Consider the following 26,589-nt stretch of genomic DNA (forward strand, 5'->3'; position numbering starts at 1 on the left):
ACCTCTTATCAGATATATGGTTTATTAATATTTTGTCTCATTCAAAGTGATTGCCTTTTCACTCTGTTGAGTGTTTACTTTGCTATGCAAAAGCTTTTGAATTTGGTATGATTCCACTTGTTCCTGCTTTTGTTGCTTGTGCTTTAAATGTCATATTCATGAACTCATTGCCAAAACCAATGTCATGAAGCTTTACCCTATGTGTTCTTCTAGGAGTTTTAAAATTTCAGGTTTTAATCCATTTTGAGTTGATTTTTGTGTATGATGTAATATAGTAGTTCAGTTTCATTGTTTTGCATTGTGGATATCCAGTTTTCCTATCAGTATATGTTGAAGAGACTATTCTCTTTCCACTGCTTATTTTTGGCTCCCTTGTTGAAGATCAACTGATTTGTATATGTGTAGGTTTATTTCTGGGCTCTATTCTGTTCTCTTGTTCTATATGTGTGTCTTTATTCAGTACCAACTGTTTTCATTACTATAGCTATGTAATATATTTTGAAATGGGAAGGGTAATGGTTCCAGTTTTGTTCTGTTTCCTCAATATCACTTTGGCTCTTCTGGTCCTTTTTATATAATCATAGAGAGGTCAAATGTTATACATATGTAATATGTAAAAATGTGTACAAAAATAAAACCTATATCCAATCCTGGTTTTAAAATATTTCTGGTAAGAGTTCGGTATATTCAAAATTTAAACTCCCTGTCAGTCCCTTTTAAAATGTTTTCCCTCCCTCCATCCCAAGGTGGCTTTTGAAGTAAGCTTATGTAAGGAGTAAGCTTATGTAAGCTAAAGCTATGTCAGATGGATTTAGTATCTGGACACAAGGAGGCAACACAATTACATGCTTTGCTCTCTGTTCATGAACTAACATTTGCACAATAACAAATCATCAACAGACTTTGAAAGAAGTTATGTGATTGGTCACTGATCATAGTTTATATCTATTATTTATATAGTGATTTGAGAACTAGTGGTGAAGTATATACTTTATGCACTTACTCACAGTTAATATACCATGATCACTGAAAGTTAAACCACGTTGGTTTGGGAGCTAGTATTGTCTAACTAAACTGTGGTAACTGGAATTCTGTCATATCAGTACATGCCTGTGCTTCTGTTTCTCTGGTGGCATTCACTCTCCCATTTTCTGAAGTTATGAGTGAAAAAGGGATGCTGGGAAAGAAACTAGACTACAGGAAGGGAACATTATTAGGAGATAGTTCAAAAATATTGACTTCATTATATTGAAATATTTTATGATTCATACTTATTTACTTAACATAATGCTCATAATTTTCATATTACTAATATTTAACAACATGATTTTATGACTTCATAATATTTCATCAAACAGCAATAGATAAATTTTACTGAGTGCTTCTACATGGTAGACATTGTTCCAAGTGCTTATAGTATTATCTCATTAATCCTGTCAATATTTTGAGATTATTCCTCTTAATATTTTGAGATTATTCACATTTCATAGATGAGAAATCCAAGGTAAATAAAGATTATATGAAGACTCTAAGATGCACAGTTCATAAGTGAGAAATTCAGATTTAATTTTAAGCATTCTGATTCTACTGCCCTTTCCTCTGTTGTACTAGTCTCTACTACAATATTATGTATTAATTCTATACTTTTTCTTGGGTGTTTAGACTTACATTTTTCTTGCTTTTATACAGAAATCATTGTATGCATTCATGGTTTCTTTAGCAAAAAAATCCATAAATGGAATTATTTCATCAAATTTTATGGATCTTTTCAAGATTTTTGTTGTATTTTGCAAATCACCTCAGAAAATATTTGTTTCAATTTACATTTTCCTAAGAAATACATTAGACTGACCATTTAAAAAACCCTCACCAACTAACAGTTCATAACTTAACATATCTTTAGTGGCTTTATATTTTTTCTTTTGTCACTTACTTTTGTTATTCTTTGCTTATTTTTGGTTGGGCTTTTTTCAAATTATGAGTGTACTTTTTATATATTAATGATAATAAGCTATTATTTTATATGATGGATATATTTTAACCTTTTACATTAGTATTTTAACTAGTTGTTCTGTTGCTTGTAGGAAAGTTGTGCATTTTGCATATTTGTTTTATAATTGTCCTCTTTGTGGGGCTTCTGGGTGGCTCGGTCGGTTAAGCATCTATCTGACTTCAGCTCAAATCATGATCTCGCGGTTTGTGGGCTTGAGCCCGATGTCAGGGTCTGTGCTGACAGCTCAGAGCCTGGAATCCACTTCAGATTCTGTGTCTCCCTCTCTTCTGTCCCTCCCCCACTCACGCTGTGTCTCCCTCTGAAAAATAAACATAAAAAAATAATTGTCCCCTTTGCTAGATGAGACAGAAATATTGTGAAAATAGCATAAAATGAGAGACAGTATAAAGAGACATCTATGAAAATAAGGATAGAATTTATGACAGTAATGTATGGATTTTTAAATATTCAATATACAAAGTAGCATTGGGTATATAATACAAAAATACAACCATGAAGAACAGTTTCAACATCCAAAGTTCTAAGCAGATCTGCAAGGAATAAGATGGAGAATCTATCATTGCAACTAAGGAAGAAAGAATAAAACATGCAACAGAATTATGATTTAATACTGAGTAATAAAACCAAAGATATTTAGATTTCTTCCACTTAGGGGTGAGAGACTGAGACAAATGTGGACCCACAAGCCAAGAGAGCCAGGAAAGTGATGATTAAGCTGAATCCTCCTTAATTCAATCACATCATATCCAATCAAATAGGTGAAAAGAAGTGATAATAGCATTTATATAGATTTTGCATATTAGAAAGCCAAATGAACTGGTAGTACACTTACTTGACTTATTTAGGTAATGCAAACTAAGCCTTTAGACTAAGAATTTTGGAGTTCATTATCTTTTGAGAACTTTGGTATGTCTCCCTCCATGGCAGTACCTCATTTATATAAAAGTAACCTTAAAAGCATTATTAATACTTGATATTTGATATATAAATGTGTTCGCATGACCTGAACACTGCTTGTACTTTTTCCATTCCTGAATCTCTCTGCTAATGAATCATTTCAGAACTCACATTTTGTTTTATATTAATGAGAACAGGATTTTTAAACATCATATTCACCTATATGGATAATTGAAGTGTGTGAATGTCAGAAAAATTTAATTAATGTCACACAGAAATTGACAGAGAAGATAATTCCAACTTGGAAAGCAATCAGCAATAGACTTGGTGGCCTTTATGATTCCAAAAACTGATTTTGATTTTTTTTAATGATACATCACTGTTTTAATGGGTATAGGACAAAGTTAATAACTACAACCAAATTGGTCACTTTCAAGCCAAATTATTGCAAAATATATTTAGTTATTTTTTTCTCATAAAAGATGTAATTATAACACTTAGATTGGGGCACCTGGGTGGCTCAGTTGGTTAAGTGTCCGACTTCAGCTCAGGTCATGATCTCACAGCCCGTGAGTTCGAGCCCCGCGTCGGGCTCTGTACTGACAGCTCAGAGCCTGGAGCCTGCTTCAGATTCTGTGTCTCCCTCTCTCTCTGCCCCTCCCCTGCTCATGCTCTGTCTCTCTCTGTCTCAAAAATAAATTAAAACATTAAAAATTTTAAAAAAAATAAAAAATAAAACTTAGATTAATTTTAGGGTATTTTATGTGTCAATTTTATTTTCCTTCTCTGCCTTCCTAAATGGAACTTAGTCTTTTTTTCTTTTAATTTTTTAGAGAGTGGGAGAGCATGAGTGGGGGAGGAGGGCAGGAGAGAGAGAATCTTAAGCAGGCTCCATGCTCAGTGTGGAGTCCAATGCAGGACTCAATCCCATGACCCTGGGATCATGACTAGAGCTGAAATCAAATTGGATGCTCAACCAACAGCCACCCAGGTGCCTGGAACTCTTATTATTAAAAGCCTTTGTTCATTCCCTGCCAATTTAAGATGACCAACATGACTAGAAAAGGAATATTCAAGTTATTCTAAGTTTCCTCATTGTACTATGCTATAAAATTCACTTACCCAGTTCCTTTAAGATCTGTAACAGTGCCACATTAAGTGGTCCTTTTGGTCAAACATTAAATGAAATGGTGCTTCACCTTTGCTTCTTTCCTACAAAATACCCTGAAGAGTATAACAAAAATTATTTTCATTTTGCAGTATCCAGCGGTAGTGAGTAATTTATAAGTTAGCCAATGAAAATGGTACCAATTTCATAGTTTATTCATGCAGAGATTACTAAATTACCAAAAGCTAAAGAGTATTTTTAAAGCAAGTGTGTTATTTTTAGATGTTTAACTTTACTAGTTTTTAAAAATTTTACAAGAACATCTCAATCAAATTAGAAATTATAACCCAAATCAGCATAATCTGGGGGATTGTATAGCCTCTAAAAATGTGTTATTTACTATTAAGCTGTCCCCAAATTCTCACTTTATGCAGAAGAAAACATCTGGTCACTATTTCATTGCTGAAGATAATTAGCTTCCAATTTTCACAAATTATATTTTCACCTATGCCCCTTGCAAAGCCCAGGGACTACAGACTTGTCCAATTACTCTGACCCATCTCCCCAGGTGAATAAAAATGGAAAGCAGTTCTTTCCTGTAAGAAATTAACCCATCACCTGCTAACCTCTAAGGTTGTATCTCAGTAGCTATTAGGCTGCCATTTAAATTTTATTTTCTTATAATAAACCTACAAATGCCCAGGTGGTCACTGTTAATATCAAGAAATATTGAAACCTGATACATGATATATTTGCACTGTTGAAGAATGTCAGAGAAAATTCTTTCTGAAATCATACTTACTACTACTTATATCTAAAACATGGGCAATGGTATAGCTCCACTATTTCTGTAACTTACACTTCCATTCCTAGTTCTATTCATAAGAAAAGAAAAAGATATTAACAAATATAATTGAGGAAGGATTGGATTCCTTACTTTATATTGTATGCATCTCAAGCACTTTTGCTTCAGCTGTGTAAATATATTTTCTAACCCCTTCCACCCTTTCCTCATCCTTACTTCCACTGACTGTGGAAAATACATTTGTTTGCATTATTTCTCGGTTTTGAAAAGCTTTGTAATATAAAAGAAAAAAAGCATTCCTGAACATAATAGAAACTTACAATTTGCTCAGCGATAGAAAGAGAATGCTCCTCTATTTTTTTTTTTTTTTGAGAAAATGTAAATTAGAGAATGAGAAGATATGACAGCTGAACAATCAAAGATAAAGAAATAGTTGGCCAGGGAGCCTTCCCTAGAAGAAAAGTAATATATATTTGCGAGCATAATATATATTTGTGAGCATAACTCACTCCATACAAATCAGCAAGTGAGAGCAATCTGAGAGCAGGGATGATTCAGAAGTGAGAATAAATTGTTAGAGAACCTTCATATGGTCTAAAAATGACAAATCATCCTGATTAGTACAGTGCATTACTTGAGACTCTAAAATGTTTTTGTTCCTTCTAGAAACTTGCTCTATGTGATGATTTCTTAATAAATATCTATTTTCTGCAGGCTAATTTTGCAATAACTGTTCTACACACCATTTTGATTCTGCCATACTACTTAACCATTTCCCCCACATTGTCTCACATATATTCCCTTTGCCTAACACATTGCCCTATCTCATAGGTACATAATGTCTATTGAGCTGAATGATGAAAAGAATGTATTTAGTCCTGTTTTTCAGAGCTAGCAGCAATATGGACATGTGACCTCATTCTTCTAGGTGTTATTTCCCACCATGCCTATAACTGTCATCCGCACAGGTGGACTGGTTTCTTCACCTCTCCATAAAAGCACCTTGCACTTCCTTGATTCCTTGCTTGATAAACCATTGTCACTCTGCTTGCATAAATTCTATCCATTCCTCAAAGTCAATTTTAAGCCTCGGTTTCTTTGTTTGTTTTTGCTTTAGTTTTTTTTGAGACAGAGTGACAGAGTGTGAGTGGGAGAGGGGCAGAAGAGAGGGAGACAGAATTTGAAGCAGGCTCCAGGCACTGAGCTGCTAGCACAGAGCCCAATGCGGGGCTTGAACTCACGAATTGTGAGATCATGACCTGAGCCGAAGTTGGATGCTTAACCGACTGAGCCACCCAGGCATCCCAAGCTTCACTTTCTTAATGAAGCCTCCTTTCATTTCTCTTGCCCTCATTGATCATTCATTCTTATCAGTGCCTACACCTGTAATGCATAACATTCAACCTAAATGTTGATATAATATACATATCAACATATGTCACTGTACATAGTTATCCTTGTGTATTCGTCTATGCAAATAATATATTAAACAATTGAAGGATCAATGTCATGTCTTTAATTTCTTATGCACATACATATAACTTAGTGAACCACTGAGAATATAATAAGCCTACAATAACATTTACAGACAGAAAAGAATATGCGATCAGACATAAAAACATACCTAGCAGTTATATTACCGTTTTTCCCCCAAATTCTATGTGTTTTTCTATTATTGATAGGTATCCATGGACACTTTTAACAATAAATTTAAGCATTGCAAAAGGCACTGTAGACAGACTGGAGAAGTAGAATGAAAATATCAATAAGGCACTCCTCAACCAATTGGCAACATACGATATTATCTTGGGATGTTCTAAGATTTTATACAGCTCAGTTAGAGGATCCTAGAATTTTGATTCATGAGTCATGAATCACAGCTCTGTATGCTCATAATAAAGTTCAAAATGACTCTTTCTTGAATTAAATAATGTGATGTCCCAAAGAAAAGAATATGTACAGTGTGAAGGATAGAGTTCAGAGGCTTTAAAACTGTTCATATTTGAAGATATATAAGGTATAATGTAATGATAATGACTAATAAAAGATTTTATTGGCAGAGGTGGTGATTAGAAAAGTCATGAACTAAGACCTGTGAGATAGTTTACTTCTGGAGTATTGAAATCTTATTTCATGATTGTTTGTTGTTGTTGTTTGCTTGTTCATGCATATTTTCCTTAGTCACTGTTTTTCAGGATGTGCAAATTGCACCTATAAATAATTCCAGAACCTGTTTACTTTTAGTTGGCAAAGAAATAAAAACAATAGGAGCTTCAGTGTGAGCTGCTTCCTTGCAAACAATGAAATTATAAGTTTAATATGAGGTTTATATAATCAGCTTTGCAGAATAAAAAGATTTGATTCCTTCTTTTATCAAATTTAAAATTCACACTAAAAAACTTATCTATGCTTATGTAAATATATAATTTTAAATAAAAAATAGAATAAAAGGGTCACCTGAGTGGTTCAGTTGGCTAAGCATCCAACTCTTGATTTCAGCTCAGGCCAGGATCTCATGATGATGAGAGTGGGCATAGAGCCTGCTTGAGATTCTCTCTCCCTCTCCATGGCCCCTCTCCCACTCCAGTGTGCCCACTTTCTCTCCCTCTCTCTCTCTCTCTCTCTCTCTCTCTCTCTCTCTCTCGCTCACTCTCGATAGATAGATGGATAGAGAGATAGATAGATAGATAGATAGATAGATAGATAGATAGATAGATAGATAAAATTAGGGTGACATACTTAAGTTCATTGTTCTCATTCATTGAAAATGAGCCATAAACATATTTTGACTTTTTTCAATTGCGCCTGAAAGTCAAAAAACCAAATGAAGACAACAAAGCCAATCAACTTCTTGATTAAAAAGCAAAAGAGATGCTCACTTCAGCAGCACATATACTAAAATTGAAATGATACAGAGAACATTAGCATGGCCTCTGCATGAGGATAACATGCAAATTCATGAGGCATTCCATATTTCCAAAAAAAAAAAAAACAAACAAACAGTAAAAGAGCATTTTTTTTTAAATCTCAGGGCCAGCATCAGCCTTCTGTTAGTGCTCTTAGGTACCCACAGAATCCTGAGTGATTAATGCATGTAATCCCATCAAATAGTCCTTATGGTCTATCTACAAACTAAAGAAACAAACCTAACCATTTACAGCCTGAACTTGGCCCTTCAACTTACATGGGCTATAGCATCTGGAGCTGAGGTGACAGGACTGGAACCTGCCTTTTTCATCAATGAGCATACTCAGAGTCAAGGGACCCTGAACTATCCACTCATGCTCCACAATCTTTGCTTAATTCATGGAGTCTCTAAAAAAGATAATAAAGTGGCCATTGCTATTAGAGTCAAAACTTAGTGCCAATGTTTGGATCCAAGTACAAGCCCCTTTTATCAATGCCTTTCACCATCTTCCTTCCTCCTATATCACAGACCTGCAGAACATCACAGGTCATTGCTGACAGATATCAGTACCTCAGACTACTGTGACCTCTACTCTGAGGTCTCTTCTGACAGCATGATCATACCACACCCACAGTGCATACAGCCCTAACCACCCCCTTTCCCAGGAATATCTTATGATGTTGAAGAAAATCTAGTAGAGAATTTAATACAAAATTGGTCATGACATGATTCCAGGTTTCATATCCTGGAAACTGGTTTAAACTTGATCTAAGCAGATAATTGAAAGGATTAACAGAGAACCACAGGGAAAGCAATGCTCCCAAACAGCTCCCTCTCATCATATTTCCTTCCTCAAACACCCTCTTTCGCTCTCCCAGATCTTCCCTTTTTCCTCTTCTTAATCCTCTCAACAGAAGGATACTACTCTGTTGTGTCAAATTCCAGGGCACCATATGGCTATATTTACAAGTGGAAGGAATTACTATGTTAAAAATTAATGTGTGGCTTTCTCCTTGTGGTTTTTGTTGACTCTGTGCCATGGGATGAGTAAGGTGTAGCAGAACCCCCTCAAGCACCCTGCTGCCAAGCATTGCCTTATAAGCATTCTCCATCTCTAGCTAGCCACGTAGGTTCCTGGCGATTCTACTTCCAATTGTAGGCACAGTTATATCCTTACATTAGATTCTCTTAATTTCTCAATCACATTATTGCTATGACCTCCTAAGTGGTCATTCTGCCTCTGATATTTTCTCCAACTTTCTCATTGTAATCAGGGCAACTCCCATGCTTAAAATCTTCTAATGGCTCCTGTGATCTTCAAGATAACATCTGCATTCTTTAAATATGGGTCTCAATGCCTTCATTTTCTAGTTGCTGTTCATTCCTCCAGCATTTTTTTGTTGTTGTTGTTGTTAATTCTTTGCTCATATTCTATTTACCACACTAGGATGAAAGAGTTACAGAAGTAGGTGGCTTATGATGCATTTTTTCATTTTATTGTAGAAACACTGTCAGGGTAACAAAGAAAGTGAGTGGCCTAATCTATTCCTGTTAACTGGACCCAAGCATCTGGAAATTCTTGAATGTGGATGTTACATTGAAGAACTACATTTCTCACTCCTGCTTTGCTGGTCACTTCCCAGAAAAAAGAAGAGGCGTGTTCACTATCTACTGTAAAAGTAGCAGTTCCTACAGTCAGGCTGCTTTCAATTGCATTTTCAACTTTCAATTAAATTGCAAAATTACATTTCACAGGAACCTTCATGGGTTTTGAAGTCCAGGTTAGTACCCTGCTTGTATAGCTGATTATATATAGCTGACAAAGCTGACTTTACTTCAGTAGCGGTTGTTGATCTTACTGTAATTGCCTATTTAACCAGTTTATTGCACAGACTGAACTTGTCAAAATACAATTGTAAAACAGCTTTATTTCTACCTATTTACTGCCTTCAGATGTCTTCTGCTAGATCTCTTTCACTGCCCTTTGGCTATACCGCAGGCAGATTCTGTAGCTTTAAATTCATTCCCAGCTATGGAAATCACCTCAACTTCAGGTAACAAAAATTTTAGACTCAACTAAATTAAAATTTCAAACTTTCATTTAATTCAAAACTGTTTTCCTCCCCAGCTCGGGCCGACTTTCAGGTTGGGGACATGCAGTGAAGAATGGGGGCATGGTCACCTTTCACTTCTCCCCACATTGCTCTTCCAGCCTTGTGGGGTGGGCGGGGGGGAGTGGTAGGAGACAGAGGCTGCTGTAACTTGGCTGGTGCTACCTTCTTTCATGCCAGGCATCCACAAGCCAACTCTCTTTCAAGAGATACTGTTGTGGATTCTTCTGAGATTCCCTTTGCAGGCTTGGCACTGTTCTGTGCCATTCCCTGAAGCGCACAGTCACACTCCTGATTTTATACAACTCCTACTCCCATCCTAGCTTTGCTCCCACCTCTGGTAGTTTTCCTCCAGTCTTTTTTGTTGTTGTTGTTATATTCCTTTTAGCCATGCAGGCAATCCTTGAGACAGCTCTTGGCCTTCTTCAGTGTCTGTATGGCTCACAGGAAATATCAAACACCCTGTGCTAACCAGTAGAAGTGCCAGCTGCTCACTGTGTGGTTCTCTCCATCTCCTGCTTTATTGGCAGCTCTAGCCAGACCTGTCCACACTTCACTGAGTGAAATGGAGCCACCACATTCTAAGGGCACATGTTAAGCCCTTCCAACTTCTCTACCATCATGATTCATTAAGACTGGGACTGTATAAATCATAAACACCAGTATTACTTAGTACCTGGCATGTAATAGGCATTAAAAGAATATTTGTTAAATTAATAAATGAATGAGTTAGTCTTGATCTGATAGAGAGAAACCAAAAAGCCAATACACAGCTGACAGAGTCTCTGTAGAGTACTTTGATCATTTTTATCAGAAACCTTTTTTTTAAATTCCTTTCTTTGACCAGCAATCCAAATTCTAAAAATTTATCTTAAGGAAATAACTGGGCAAATGCTCACTGATATATGTACAAGGATAAACATTGTATAACATTAACAAAATGAAAATCACCTGTGTGCTCAATAATGGTGGATTGGTTAAATAAGTTATGGTTTATTCAAACATTTAGAATGTTATTCTGTCAGAATTTTGTGTGTGTATGTAGAAGTATATTTATTGGTATGGAAATGAAACTTGAAGCAGAACATGACAATGAAAGAAAGAGGGGCGCCTGGGTGGCTCAGTCAGTTAAGCATCCAACTTTGGCTCAGGTCATGATCTCAAGGTTTGTGGGCTCGAGCCCTCCATTGGGCTCTGTGCTGACAGCTTGGAGCCTGGAGCCTGCTTCAGATTCTGTGTCTCCCTCTCTCTCTGCCCTCCCCTGCTTGCACTCAGTCTCTCTCTCTTCCTCTCTCAAAAATAAACAAACATTAGAGAGAGAGAGAGAGAGGAAGAAAGAGAGAAAAGTAAGAAAGAGAAAGAAAGAAAAAACAACTGTGACTTGCAAACAGATACACTGCAACACAATTTAAGTGCAGATACAATGTTGTAGCATTTTAGGACTCATGTATCAAGCTAAGATAACAGTAGCACTAATAGCTCACAGATCCTTATATTTCAAAGGCCACTGACTATTCCAGCAAGTTGCTTATTTATAAATCTGACAAATCTTTGCCCAGTCCGTGCTTGCTCACTTCTGCCATAAAACCATCCATAACTAACTCCAGTTCCTGAAACCCTTTCCTAACTTCCCCACTTAAGACAGACTGAAACGCTGTCAAAATGATGTCCCTTGCCTAGCACGTATAATAAGCCCAGTTTTGTATATTCAATGGTTTAGCTTATATGATCAACAAAATAACTACTTTCTTTTTTTTTTCATTACCACATAAAAAATTTCAGCCTGATATTTTCATGCTATTTTTTTTTACCTCCATTTGGATTAGCTGCATGACAAATACCTTTTAAATTATGAAATAAGTTGTTTAAATTGATGAATATTCTGAATTTTTCAGCAAATTAAGATTTTCACAATTATAGATTTTATCAATTTTATTTCATTCCCAGAGAATATAATGGTATCTGTTTTTTTTTAAAGGTGCTTCATCAAAATATTCTTCCCACAAATCAGAATAATTAAAGATATTTCAAAAATAAATCTTATATGTGCTCAACGTCGCTCCTCATCAGGGAAATATAAATCAAAACCACACTCAGATATCACCTCACACCAGTCAGAGTGGCCAAAATGAACAAATCAGGAGACTATAGATGCTGGAGAGGATGTGGAGAAATGGGAACCCTCTTGCACTGTTGGTGGGAATGCAAATTGGTGCAGCCGCTCTGGAAAACAGTGTGGAGGTTCCTCAGAAAATTAAAAATAGACCTACCCTATGACCCAGCAGTAGCACTGCTAGGAATTTACCCAAGGGATACAGGAGTACTGATGCACAGGGGCACTTGTACCCCAATGTTTATAGCAGCACTCTCAACAATAGCCAAATTATGGAAAGAGCCTAAATGTCCATCAACTGATGAATGCATAAAGAAATTGTGGTTTATATACACAATGGAGTACTATGTGGCAATGAGAAAGAATGAAATATGGCCCTTTGTAGCAACATGGATGGAACTGAAGAGTGTTATGCTAAGTGAAATAAGCCATACAGAGAAAGACAAATACCATATGTTTTCACTCTTATGTGGATCCTGAGAAACTTAACAGAAACCCATGGGGGAGGGGAAGAAAAAAAAAAAGAGGTTAGAGTGGGAGAGAGCCAAAGCATAAGAGACTCTTAAAAACTGAGAACAAACTGAGGGTTGATGGGGGGTGGGAGGGAGGGGGAGGGTGGATGATGGGTATTGAGGAGGGCACCTTTTGGGATGAGCACTGGGTGTTGTATGGAAACCAATTTGACATTAAATTTCTTATATTGAAAAAAAATAAATCTTAAATGCCATTGGAGGTCACATTTCTTTCAATGAGTACTCCATAGGTCTTACAAAGATGAGCTTCTTTGCAAGCTCTGTTTTTAGAAGTTTTATTCTACCTATATCATCAGAACCTAAAGTTTAGCATTTGTTTTGTGGAATACTTTGAAGATTTCCAAAGAATTTTGAATAAAATATAGCCAAACTTTACAAGACAAATTCATATTAAATTTTATATCAAATTCATATTAAATCCCCCACCCCCACCCCCAATTTTAGGACATCTAGTTTGATCAGAAAGTAGATATTTAAAGCTTTAATACCTATAAAATTCATTTTATGATGGTTAACAGTGAGATAAATTATGTATGAAGTGTTGCTTTATTCAATATTGACTTCATCACATTTTGTGATTCATTTACTGTTGCACTACAACTAATTGTAAGTGTATTTTTAATGTTTTTATAAGCTTCTTTTATTGTAGTAAGAACACAATATGGCATCTGGTCAACCAATTTTTAAGTATTATTAACTATAGGCATTAAATGGTACAACAGATCTGTAGAATTTCATCTTGTGTATCTGAAACTTGACACCAGTCAAATAGCACCTCTCTGTTTTCCCCTCTCAGTCAGTCCTTGGCAACCACCATTCTACTGTCTATGAGTTTGACTATTTTAGATACTTTATATAAGTGGCATCATGCAGGTTTTCGTTTTGTTTTGTTTTTTTGCTTTTGTGACTTTTGTAACTGGCTTAGTTCATTTAGCATAATGTCTTCCAGCTTCATCCATGTTATTACATGGCAAGGTTTCCTTCCTTTTTAAGTCTAAATGGTATTTCATTGTATACACCACATTTTCTTCATCCATTCATCTGTTGATGGACACTTCAGCTGTTTCTGTATCTTAGCTATTGCAAATGATGCTAGACTGAATATGATACTGTAGATACTTTTTTGAGTTAGTTTTCCCATTATTTTCAGATTATTTTCAGAAACAGAATTGCTGGATCATGTGGTAGTTCTATATTTAATGTTTGAGAAACCTTCATACTGTTTTCTATAGAGGCTGCACCCTTTTACATTCCTACGGACAGTGTGCTTAATTTAATAATAACTTTTTTTACATTATTCTGTGCTCCAGAAATATTTTTATTTATGTTATTATCACAAAATAAATAATATTATATTCACTGCTTATTATTTTAACTGCATTCATAATAGGAATATAAGTAAGATCTGTTGTTTGCCTCAGATAGAATGAATTTCCAAAAACTTCACTTTGATTTCCCTAACAAGATGAAAAATTAAGATGTGGTTCAAGTTGAATTAAGTGATCTTCTATTTAAGACATTTGATAACACTGGAAAGAAAAAAAAACTCTTATCATTTAATTCTTTAAAATTTTACTTCTGCCAGTTAAAGTAACACATTAACAGTTATTGATGTACTTTTCACACATAACATGAAAACAACTTGGCTTGAACATGAGTGAAATTAATTTAGAAGAGTAATCGTTTGATCTAAGGGAAAAGTCAGTGTTCACAGAGTTGTACATCATCCACCTTCTGCATCTACATATCTTAAATTATCATCTTTAATCTTCTCCAATTAACTGCTCATTTTGAAGTAGATACTGATACTTCAATAGATTTATATCTTCTGTTTTTCTTGTGGTTGATGTTATTACTAGGGCCTCCATAGTCCTTCAAATCATATGTGTCTTCATCAACTTTATTGAGAAATAGGAATTAGTACTTATTTTTTTTAGTAAACATGCACTTTTTATACCCAGCTCACTGATGCAAAAGGGCTTATTGCAAAATTAAAAAGCATGACCAAACAATAAACAAATACTGTAGATTTGTAATATGTGATATATTATAAAGCCACTTAAGCAAGAGAATTCAGACTACTCTCAATATGTACCAGAGCAAAATTGCTCAACCTCTGTCTCCCATACGTATATTTCATAAACTCCTATTATATAGCAGTCTGGAGATACTGGGTCTCACAGGCCATTGCACACCTGGCTGCCGCACCAAGTAGCTGGCAAGATGATGGAGCGTAATACTTTTACAAACACAAAACACTGGGAGCAAGTTGTTCCTGTTTCTTCACATTGGAGAGCACTCATTGTACACTATCCTTGAAAAGGAGAAATTGGTAACATTATAACTGGAAAAGGTTGGGAATAGAGAAGGATAATCATTGGCCATCTCTTGGATTTAATTATGACTCAAAATTTGAACTCCATTGCTACAGTAGAAAAGACTTATCAGACAAGACCCTGGCAGAAGTTGGAAATCTAAAGAGGAAGTCTGCTAAGGAAATAATGGGTTATTTTAATGTAACTATTAATCACAATATTTCATTATACAGTGAAATATCTTGGATAAATTCTAAAACACTTGAGACCCTGTTTAGCAGAATGGGACACATGGTTTCCCTAATTAAAGACTTAAATGTAAAGCACAAATTAAAAATTCTAGAAGAAAATGTAGAAAAATATTTGTGACTTTGGAGTACAGACTCATTTATCAAACAAGACAAGAAAACATGGATTACAAAGAGAATGCAGTAATAAATAAAACAGAAATAAGAGAAATGGTGAAAATATATTAACAGCAGAAAGATATTTTCAAAATATATAACAGATAAATTTGGGATATCCAGATCATATAAAAACTCCTGGAAGCTATATTTAAAAAAACAACAACAAGCACACCAATTTAAAATGGCAAATACATACAATATATATATGATACATATGATATATATTTTACATATACATATGAATTACAGAAGAATAAACATGAACATCAACTAAAACGGCTAAACGCATGAAAAGATATTGAACTTCACCCAGCAGTGAGGGAGAGGCAAATTTTTAAAGTCTGACAATGCACAGGGCACCTGGGTGGCTCAGTCCTTAAGTGTCCGACGCTTGATTCAGCTCAGATCATTATCTCATGGTTGGTGAGATTGAGCCCTGCAGTCCCTGAACGGACAGTACAGAACCTGCTTGGGAACCTCTCTCTTCCTCGCTCTCTGCCCCTCCCACATGCACTCTCTCTCTTTTTCTCACAATAAATAAATAAATAAACATTAAAAAAAATAAAAAATAAAAGTCTGGCACTGCAGAGTATTATGAGAATCTGATTAAATGCATACATAGGACTAGTACAGCACCTTTGGAGCATAATTTGAAAATACCTATAAAAGCTGAAAATGTACATGCTCAGTGTTCCAACACTTCCTCTATTAGATGTATACTCTAAAGAATCATTCATGTAATCACACAAAGAGATATGTACAAAGATGTCCATTGTATAATTACCTGAAATAGGAAATAGCTGGAAACAAGCTAAATATCCTTTAATAAAAAAGTAGATGAATAAATTGTGGTATATTTATATGGCAGAAAGCCACACAGCTGCAAGAGTTATTAAATTTGATTTATATGTATCAACACTAGATTATTACAAAACCCAGTTTTTATGCTGTATAATATGTTTTTAAGATTCATTTATGAAAAAAAAGATTCATTTATGTTAGTACATATAAATCAAGTTCATTCATTTTAACTGCTGTAGGATTTCCATAATTCTGCAGTTTGCATTTTGCACTCAATATTGTTTTAAAATGATACGTAAATCATGATACATTCTGTAGAATTTTAAAACACATAAATCAGTTTTCCACTTTGGTGAAAGATGAAAACATGTTTGGTAACCATAGAAACAAAACAGGCAGGATACACTTCAGGATTGTGGTGGAAACTAGAAAGTGGGGTGATTGAACAGGTGGGAGGGGAATAAGTGCCATGATCTGCTTCGTGGTATTTTTTTATTTAAGAAAATAATAAAATGGGGAGGGGGGGAGAAGAGATGTGAAGCATAGATAACGAAATCTCTTTAATCTGGGTGGTAGGTACATGGATATTTTATCACTCTCTATGCTTTCCTGAAGGTTTGAAATAATTCATCTTTTTATAAATGCCTTAATATGAAAAATTTTAATTACCCAAGTCAAAATAAAACAGTATCAAAAAAATAAAACAGTGTCTTCTAACATCTGCCCGTGTAATACAATATTATTGGCTTTTTAAAATAAAATATCTGCCCTCCCTGCATTTTCAATTTTCATCTTTTTTATACATCTTGAATTATAGATTGAATTATAGATTGAATTATTCTTATTAAATGATGCTTTTACAACTTGAGGTTTCCTTTCAAAAACTGTTTTTATATGTTCACAATCTTGCATCACTATTTAAATGATTTTAGTGAATGCTACTAAAAATTTGTACCACAAATCCCTATTCTTCAATTTTTAATTTTTTATATACTTAATGAATGGCTGGTGAATTTTTTGATGGTGTTATTTTCTGAAAGAATTTATGGTTGGTATATTTTTAATTCCTTGTATTTATGAGAGTATCTTACTCTCTGTTTTACATAAATAGCAGTTTGGCTAAAAATGTCATTCATGGGTTAAGATGCTTTGTCTTCAAAATGCTATACATGTTGACCATGGTGTACTAACATTTAGGGTTGGAGAGAAGCATTAAGCCAGTTTGATTTTTGGTTTTTAGTCAGATCTCTTAGTTTATTTTCAGTCTGCAAACCTATAGTTTATTTTCTCTTATTTTGTTATTAAATTTCTTTTTCAGGATTGTCATTAGTTTCTATATTAATTTTGCCTAAACCATGGTGAACGTTTTTCATCTGTGCAGTTTGGCATGTTTCACTTCCAGGATGTTTTCTTCAATTATGTTTTAAATACTTATTCTGTTTAAGTGTTTTGGCTTCTTCCTTAAGACATAAGTAATTAATTTTAAGTTAGATTCTATTCAATTGCCTTCCTATGGACACTATTCTTTATTACTGTTTAAACTTACTATCTTCCCTCCATCTTCTGGTTGAGGTTTTTTTGATTGTTTATATTCTGTAATATTTGATTCTTTTTTTCCTACGTCAGTACTGTTACTTATTACCTCCAAAAGCAGGTTTTAATTTTGAGAGTGTATTCTTTTATCCATGAAGCTTCACCTTATTTCAACAAGCTTCATATTCATCTTCGCCTTTGCATCTCAGCTCTGGTGTTTCCCAACAAACCTGTTTTATGTCAGTAACACTCTTATTCCAGCTTAGTCTCCATTTTGTGGTTATTGGCATCATTCTGCTAGATCCTCACTCCTAAGATGGAATGGACAGTGGTTGTTATTGTTAGACACTACTCAGGTTTTCCAGTGTCTAGTGGCATTCACTGCTATACCCTGACTAATCAGATGGAATCCCCTGCTGACCACATGACAAGGCTCTTGGGCACGTTGAGCCAGTCCAATAGGTAAAAATTTATCACTCCCATCATACTGTGCTGCTACCAGGTTTCTGTCTCTTCCCTCACTTAAGCTGACCACCCTCGAAAAGTGTAGTATGCCATTTCTGGCAAATTTCCTCACCATTCATTCACAAGCACAGTATCTGAAGAGAAACAGAATAGTAAAGTAATACTGTGGTGTAGGTGAGTGCAAGTGTAAACCCATTCTTTCTGCAATTCATGCAGTTTTAAAAAGGAGAGGCAGTCATCTCCTTGGTATACATCAGCTATGGGGAATACGCTTAGGAATTTCCTGAGCTTGCACAGATGGGTTAAGAAGGCATAAAGAATTATAAAGCCATAGGATGTACACACACAAGTTTGGGTAAACAAGATTAGGTTAGGTAAATGGGGCTAAGGCCCCCAGTATAGGGCAAAGATATAGGAATAAGGAATGTTGGGATGAAAACATCTGAGATGAGGTAAACAAGATTAAGTATTCAAGGCGGAAATGCCCCACAATTTAGTGCAATAGCAGAAAGCAGCTTTCACAGGAAGGAAGGACAAAAATAGGTAAATAGGAAAACAGGACTTTAGACCACAGCAGGGTGAAGTTGCCCAGAGGGGAGCTAATTAGCAAAAGAAAGGTGCCTTGTAGACCCTGAGGTAGCATGCTCTGTCCTTCTGTGCCCTAGGCCAGTTCAGGTAAACAGAGGTGGCTCCTCATGTTTAATGTAAACAACCTTCCACCCAGCACGAGAATTTTGTTTTGTATTGATCCAAACCCCTAACACTGCATATCTTCAAAACCCCCTTTCCTCATGCCCATGAGTTAACGTACACGGTTTCATAGTCTCTTTGTGCACATCCATCACGCTTGTAAGCCTTCTGATCTTAATAAAAATGGACCAAGGACCCTTACTCAGGGCTCTTGTCTCCTCCCAGACATTAGCCTCTCTTGCATTTTCAATCCTGCGTCCTGCTGTCTTGCTGGACAAGAGAGAACTCCAGACCCAGAGTCTAGGACAATCAGCCAAATATATCTATTCTAAGATGACATCTAGAGAAAGAGAATAGTGAAAATTTCCATCTACCTACTTCTTGGCGAATAGGCCACTATGTTGCAGAAAATGTATAAGCCAGATTTGTGCAAGCCAAACTCCTTGGTATGTTTTTGTTAAATAGAAGTTCCATCTAGATTTTAGTACCAGGTTGCTTTTCAAGTCTTAGTTTTTGGTGCCATTCTGGTTTCACTTTTTTCTTTTAAGTTCACAGGAAATGTTGGGAGAGTCAGTATCAGAAATTGCCAGCTTGACCCCCTCTTGGACAAAGGGAAATTATTAATTATTTAAGTAATTTTTGTAGGTGTTTTAAAGAAATACTTGATATATATTAAAAATAAACTGGTTTGAAAATAGCATCTTAAAATAATTCCTACAAATCAAACATCTCCTCTCTGCTTCTGTATTTGGATCATGGTCAAACTATGTTTTTGTTACCATAATTATAGATATTCAAAATTGTAGAAAAAGTTATTGTTGAAAATCAGGGAAAAGTCAATTCACTACTTTGTTAAAATCATGTAAGTATTTAAGAATGTTAGTAATAGTTTTGTCACAGTAATAGGTATGATCATATAGTTCATATATATATAATATAGATATATGTCTCCATATCTATACCATGTATCTATTCATATTCTCTATGAATTTTATAGCCATGAGCATTGTACAGTTCAATTCAATTTGTCAAATGTATTACACAATCACATAATATATTCTAAGTGCTCTGGGAGATAAAAAGATGAATGAGATAAAGTGAAGAACTGGATGTTTTCATCCTTTTACCATTAAGAGAACAGATAAACAAGAGAAATATAGCTTTCATTTACTGAATCACTGATTCACAAGTGTGTAATGGCTATCATGTGCCAAGTAATGTGCTCGGGCCTGGATTTACAACAGGAAGAAAATATAGTCAGTGTCATCATAAGTGAGGAGTGGGCTGGAAAGGGGGAATGGCAAATATTGACAGTGGTCTAAGAGGAGTCACTAATAATATGATACATGAAAGATGCAAAAATATTGAGGAAGAGGAAGACTTAATTTGAGGAAAAGATTAGGGCAGCTACCAAGTCATACACAGCATAAAGAATAGGGGTTGGGGGGGCGCCTGGGTGGCGCAGTCGGTTAAGCGTCCGACTTCAGCCAGGTCACGATCTTGCGGTCTGTGAGTTCGAGCCCCGCGTCGGGCTCTGCGCTGATGGCTCGGAGCCTGGAGCCTGTTTCCGATTCTGTGTCTCCCTCTCTCTCTGCCCCTCCCCCGTTCATGCTCTGTCTCTCTGTCCCAAAAATAAATAAACGTTGAAAAAAAAAAAAAAAGAATAGGGGTTGGGGAATTTCATAATAGATGCAGTTGAAGAATCACACATGGCCATCTAAGCCAAGGAAAAGATGCTGGCTTGTGTGTGTGTGTGTGTGTGTGTGTGTGTGTGTAATTGGAAAATCATGATGGATTTTAAGCAAGCAGTGATTCAGTAAGCTATACTTTAAAATAACTATAGTTAATGTTTCTATTGACAAGATTAAATGGAAATATGGAAGCTTGCACAGAAAACTGGGAACTGTAAAAACCAACCAGAAGGTCCTAGAAGTGAAAAACATAAGAATTAAAATGAAGACCAATAGGTGTGTTCACCAGCAGATTAGACAAAGTTGAAAAGGGAAGTAGTGAACAAAGGATGGGTCAGAAGAAGATATCCAGATGGAAACAGAGACAAAGGGGCATATGTTACATATGAGATATGTGTAGTCTAAAGGAAGTTGGGAAAGTCCTGTAGAAGAAGCAATATTTGAAAAGATAATCACAAATAATTTTCTAAAAACAATTAAGGACATCAAATCACAGATACTAAAGCTTCAAAGCTTTGTGAACATAAAAAATATCATAGCTAGGCACATCACTGGGGATGTACTAAAAATGAAGACAAATAAAAAATCTATAAAGCACCCAAATCTGGCAATAATTAATTGTATTACTTGTAAAGATGCAACATGGAGACTGACAGGCAACTTATCAATAGAAGAACCCAAATGAAGTCAGTGATAATATAATGATATGTTTAAAGGTTGAAAAAAATAGCTCCTAACCTAAAATTCAATAATTAGTAAAAATAGCCTTCCAAAAAAGGGAGAAGCAAAGACATTTTCAAAAATCAAAGTTTAGACTATTCTCCTTCAGCAGACCCAGACAAAGTTCTAAATGACATTCTTCAAGTAGAAGGAAAAGAACACTAGAAGGAAGCTCAGAGATTGAGGAAGTAATAAATGAAGAGGAATGAAAGGTATAAATTGGTAGGAATACACATAGAAAGTCAGGTGAATAGGTAGCTGGAAAATATTAATCATAATCAATATATCAAGCATAAATGGCATGGTATAATCTCCAGGAAACCTATCATTAAGATTTTTTTATGTATATAAAACTAGCAAACCAATAGAAAGGAAACTTGGAGTAATAAAAAGTGTATAATTTATCAAAAAAAAGGAAAAAGAAAGAAAAATAAGAGTTAATTAGAAAAATAGTAAAATGGTAAATTTAAAAACCAAAGGAAATATTAATAATAACAAGATTGTAATATTGGATTAAGATGAACCCAACTGTATATTGGTTATAAGACAAGATCTTAAATATCAGAACATAGAAAGATTAAAGGAATAAACTGTGATTTACCAATAAAATAGAATATTATTCAGCAACAAAAGGAATGAATTACTGATACAGGCAACAACATGGATGAATCTCAAAAATAAGTATTCTGTGTGAAATAAGCCAGGCCAAAAACAAAAACAAAAACCAAAAAACAAAAAAACAAAAACCACAAAAGAAATTTGTAGTTTAACAGAAATTAGAACAGCGATTGTATGGGATGGGGATGAAGGAAGAGATGGGTTTCACAAAGGTCCAGGAGGAAACATGTGGAGGTGAAAAAATGGTTATCTTGAATGTGGCAATTATTTCATAGGTGTATATGTACATATACCAAAACTGATCAAATTTGCTTTTTAAATATGCTTTTAAATATGCTTTTTAATTTTTTTTGAATTAGTGTACTTCAATTTTATTTCATTACAGTTGTAATAAAAAGTAAAAGAGAAAACAAATATGTAATATAAAATTTTACAAAGCCAAAATGTCATCTTTTAGAAAGACTGATGCAATTTATAAATGCCTGGCAGAGATGGTGAAAAAAAATATGAGAAGGTGGTACAAATTCTTGACATTAGATGTAAAGAAAGAAGATACAACTGTAGATACTATGTATATTTTAAGTGCTAATAAGATTTATGAGCTATTTCATTAAACTAAAAGTGGAATTTTAGAGGAAATGTATAAAAATCTTACTAAAACTATGATGAGAAGAAATGCACATTTGTACTCATTGTTGGAGAAGACAGTACAGATGGATAATCTACAAGATGTGCTGAGAGGATGTTTTATTCTCTGAAGTTCTAAAATCTTTAGAAATGAAAGAAAAGAAACTATGTGATAGACATAGCACCTCTGTGTAAAAAAATATACTAATCAAAATTTTTATCTTAAGGCAAACTGAGGCCCTCATAAATAAGATGCTGCTACTTCTTGTGATTTTGAAAATGCCATTTAGTGATACATGATTAAATATGTCTAATAAAATCACCTTAATTTGCTGGACAAATATTTGTTCATCAAATGGTTTTTAAGAGATGCATAAAACATTTTCTTCTTAAAGTTATGATTTCCATTGCTATGATGAACATAAATTAAGATAATATTCAAGGTGAAGTTAGCTGGTGTTCTTTCAGCTTTATAGGGTAATATTTTCATTCATTTTTGTTTAATTTATGTGAACAGAAAATTTTAGTAGCTTTACTATTAAGTTTTATTGTTAAGATTAAGTTAATTTCTCTGTGGATATTTAAAAACCACTCATACTTGGTTTAAAATTATTATATTGTACAAAACAAATATAAGTAATTTATTTTTATTTTAAATACACCTATGTCCTACAGATTTTTAATGGCATATAAGAGAAACGAGAATGAGTAGCTGGGAGTCAGAGTATTTGTTCTATTTAGGTGGCACAGATATTGAATGTTCCTGAAGGACTTGGATGCAAGGATATAAACTATATTCATCAGCAGATTGCTTCTTAGTTATTCTTAGAAGAAGCATATGTGGTACCAAGGCCTGCCAGGAAATAATTTACATAGTCCTCTATAGCACTGGGAGCCACTGATTCTCAATTGCAAATCAATACAGTAAAAGAGAAAAATTAGATTAAAATAGACACAAATGTTTAAAAAAATAAATTTTCTTCTGAAAAATATTGCTCAATATTTTCAACTTGTGGTTTATAGTTAGAAATGCAGCAGAAGTTTAAAAATAAATGAACCATTTTTGGTCATTTTTGTAATAGATTGTTAACCAAAGAAATAAAGTATGCCTCATTTTTAATTAAAAGTTACTGTAAAATATTTGCATTTTTAATATAAAAATTACAACAACTAGAAAAAGGGAAATATTTTAATATTAATTTTTTAGTTTAAGTTAATTGAAAATATTGTTAAAACTCCCCAATTTTTCAATAATTACATATGAAATTCAGTTTCATTATGACATTATTGCAGGTTAAGTAGTGTTGTGATTGGGATTCACCTAATACAAATTTGGTTAATATTAATGAACACCTACCATGTGAGAAATCACACTACCAAGTACTTTTCCATCTTAGAGCTATTTACCCTCAAAACATCTCTAAGAAATGAATAAAATGTCCAGTTTTAGCAATGAGAAATCTGAGATTCTGCCTAGCTAAAAGACTTGACAAAGGTATCGTTACTATTAAAGTTCAGAGCAAGAACTAGAACCACATTTTCTGACTTTAGTATACAATGGCTTTCTAAAATTTTAGTAAGCAACTAAAATTTTAATATTTTGATGAAACTATAAATGAAGACATACTGGTGAGCAACTTTTGTAAACTTTTAATTCTCCATCTTCAACACTAGGACAGATGCAACTGGCGTTTGTAAACTGAAATAAATAAACTTACTAACTAAATGAGCTTTGCAAGCCAAATTGCAATAAGCATTCCAAACTCGTAGTACCTTGTACCCAGGAGGAAAAAGCAGTTAACAGAAAAATGATCAAGTAAACAAAGTCAGAGGTTAGAAGTAACAAAGACTTTAAAACTGCCACTTTAACTATACTTAATGAGTTAACAGAAAAGCTGGATGAGATGAAGAACCAGATATGTAGCACTGCTACACGCTATAGCCTCAATCAGATTGACTCTTAAAGACAACAGTGGCAGAAACATCCTCTAAGTAGGCATGGCCTCAACCAATGTATTTTGGTCATCATCTTTGTATGAATGTAGAAGTAGCCTGCGGTGAGATGAATGACTTGATTGGTCTGTTGGGATCTGGAATGAGCTTAAAAAGCATTTAGCTAGAGCTATGGGAGTAAATTCAAAGTGTGTGGACTGTAGGGACTCAGAAGAAACACCAAATGAGTTGGATAGGATGACTTATTAAGTAGAGGTCAGCTAGCTTGTTGTCTACAGCTGCCTAGTGCTTACACAATGATGTTGAGGATGGATACTATGCACAGGCCCTAAAGCATGGGCTTATTTTCAACAAGGGTGACCTAGCTATTGCGATTGCTTAACATCCAGTTTATCTTCATTAGATACCAATGCTGAACTGTAAATAAGATAACATTTTTCAATGAGATCATCCAGCTATTAGATAATTATTCTGGACCCTTCTATTCTTTTTTTTTTTTTAATTCAAGTTAGTTAACTAAGAGTGTAACAGTAGTTTCAGAAGTAGAACCCAGTAATTCATCACTTATATATAACACCCAGTGTTCATCCCAACAAGTGCCCTCCTTAATGCCCATCACCCTCTTAGCCCATCCCTCCATCCACCGCCTTTCCAGCAAACCTGTTTTTGTTCTCTGTATGTAAGAGTCTCTTACGGTTTACCTCCCTCTCTGTTTTTATTTTATTTTTTCCTTTCCTTCCCCTATGTTCATCTGTTGTGTTTCTTAAATTCCACATATGAGTGAAATCATATGGTATTTGTCTTTCTCTGACTGACTTATGTCTCGTAGCGTAATACACTCTAGTTCTATCCATGTTGTTGCAAATGGCAAGATTTCATTCTTTTTGATCACTGAGTAGAATATCCCATTGTGTGTGTGTGTGTGTATGGAACACACACACACACACACACACACACACACACACACCACATCTTCTGTATACATTCATCAGTTGATAGACATTTAGGCTCTTTCCATAATTTGGCTACTGTTGATAGTGCTGCTATAAATATTGGGGTGCATGTGCCCCTTCAAATCAACATTTTTGTATTCTTTGGATAAATACCTAATAGTGCAATTGATGAGTCGTATGGTAGTTCTGTTTTTAACTTATTGAATAACATCCATACTGTTTTCCAGAGTGGCCGCACCATTTTGCATTCCCACCAACACTGCAAAAGAGTTCCCTTTTCTCCACATCCTCAACAACTTACTTTGTTTTCCTGAATTCTTAATTTTAGCCATTCTGACTGGTATGAGGTGGTATCTCACTATGGTTTTGATTTGTATTTCCCTGATGATGAGTGATGTTAAGCGTCTTTTCATGTGTCTGTTAGCCTTCTTGGATGTCTTCTTTGGAAAAGTGTCAGTTCATGTCTTCTGCCCATTTCTTCACTGGATTATTTGTTTTTGAGGTGTTGAGTTTGATAAATTCTTTATATATTTTGGATACTAACCCTTTATTCAATATGTCATTTGTAACTATCTTCTCCCATCCTGTTGGTTGCCTTTTAGTTTTGCTGATTGTTTCATTTCCTGTGCAGAAGCTTTTTATCTTGATGGGGTCCCAATAGTTCATTTTGCTTTTCTTTCCCTTGTCTCCTGAGACACGTCTAGTAAGAAGTTGTTGTGGGGGCACCTGGGTGGCTCAGTCAGTTGAGCATCTGACTTCAGCTCAGGTCATGATCTCACAGCTCTGAGTTCGAGCCCCACATTGTGTTCTGTGCTGACGGCTCAGAGCCTGGAGCCTGCTTCAGATTCTGTGTCTCCCTCTGTCTCTGCCCCTAACCCACTCGCATTCTGTCTCTGTCTCTCTCAAAAATAAATAAAACATTAAAAAATTTTTAGAAGTTGTTGTGACCAAGGTGAAAGAGGTTGTTGCCTATTTTCTCCTGTAGAATTTTGATGTTTTCCTGTCTTACATTTAGAGATTTCATCCGTTTTGAATTTATATTTGTGTATGGTGTAATAAAGTGGTCCAGTTTCATTCTTCTGCATGTAGTTGTCCAGTTTTCCCAGCACCATTTGCTGAAAAGACTGTCTTTTTTCCCATTACAATGTTTTGTTGAAGATTAGTTGGTCATACATTTGTGGATCCATTTCTGGGTTCTCATTTATGTTCCATTGATCTATATGTCTGTTTTCATGCCAGTACCGTATTGTCATGATGATTACAACTTTGTAATATAAATTGAATCCAGAATTGTGATGCCTCCAGTTTTGGTTTTCTTGGACCACTT

The 26,589-nt window shown here is 34.9% G+C and overlaps 1 long non-coding RNA gene and 1 other non-coding gene across 2 annotated transcripts in view; both read left to right on the top strand.

The window, feature by feature from the left end:
• Positions 1-26,589, top strand: part of LOC111559534 — a 327,598-nt gene that overhangs the window by 14,464 nt on the left and 286,545 nt on the right. The gene's annotated exons all lie outside the window — the stretch shown is intronic.
• Positions 7,696-7,802, top strand: LOC111559589. Its single transcript, XR_002740718.1, has one exon. It is a non-coding gene; the product is annotated as a U6 spliceosomal RNA (small nuclear RNA).

The sequence above is a fragment of the Felis catus genome, chromosome A2 (assembly GCF_018350175.1).
Source record: "Felis catus isolate Fca126 chromosome A2, F.catus_Fca126_mat1.0, whole genome shotgun sequence".
NCBI lineage: Eukaryota > Metazoa > Chordata > Mammalia > Carnivora > Felidae > Felis > Felis catus.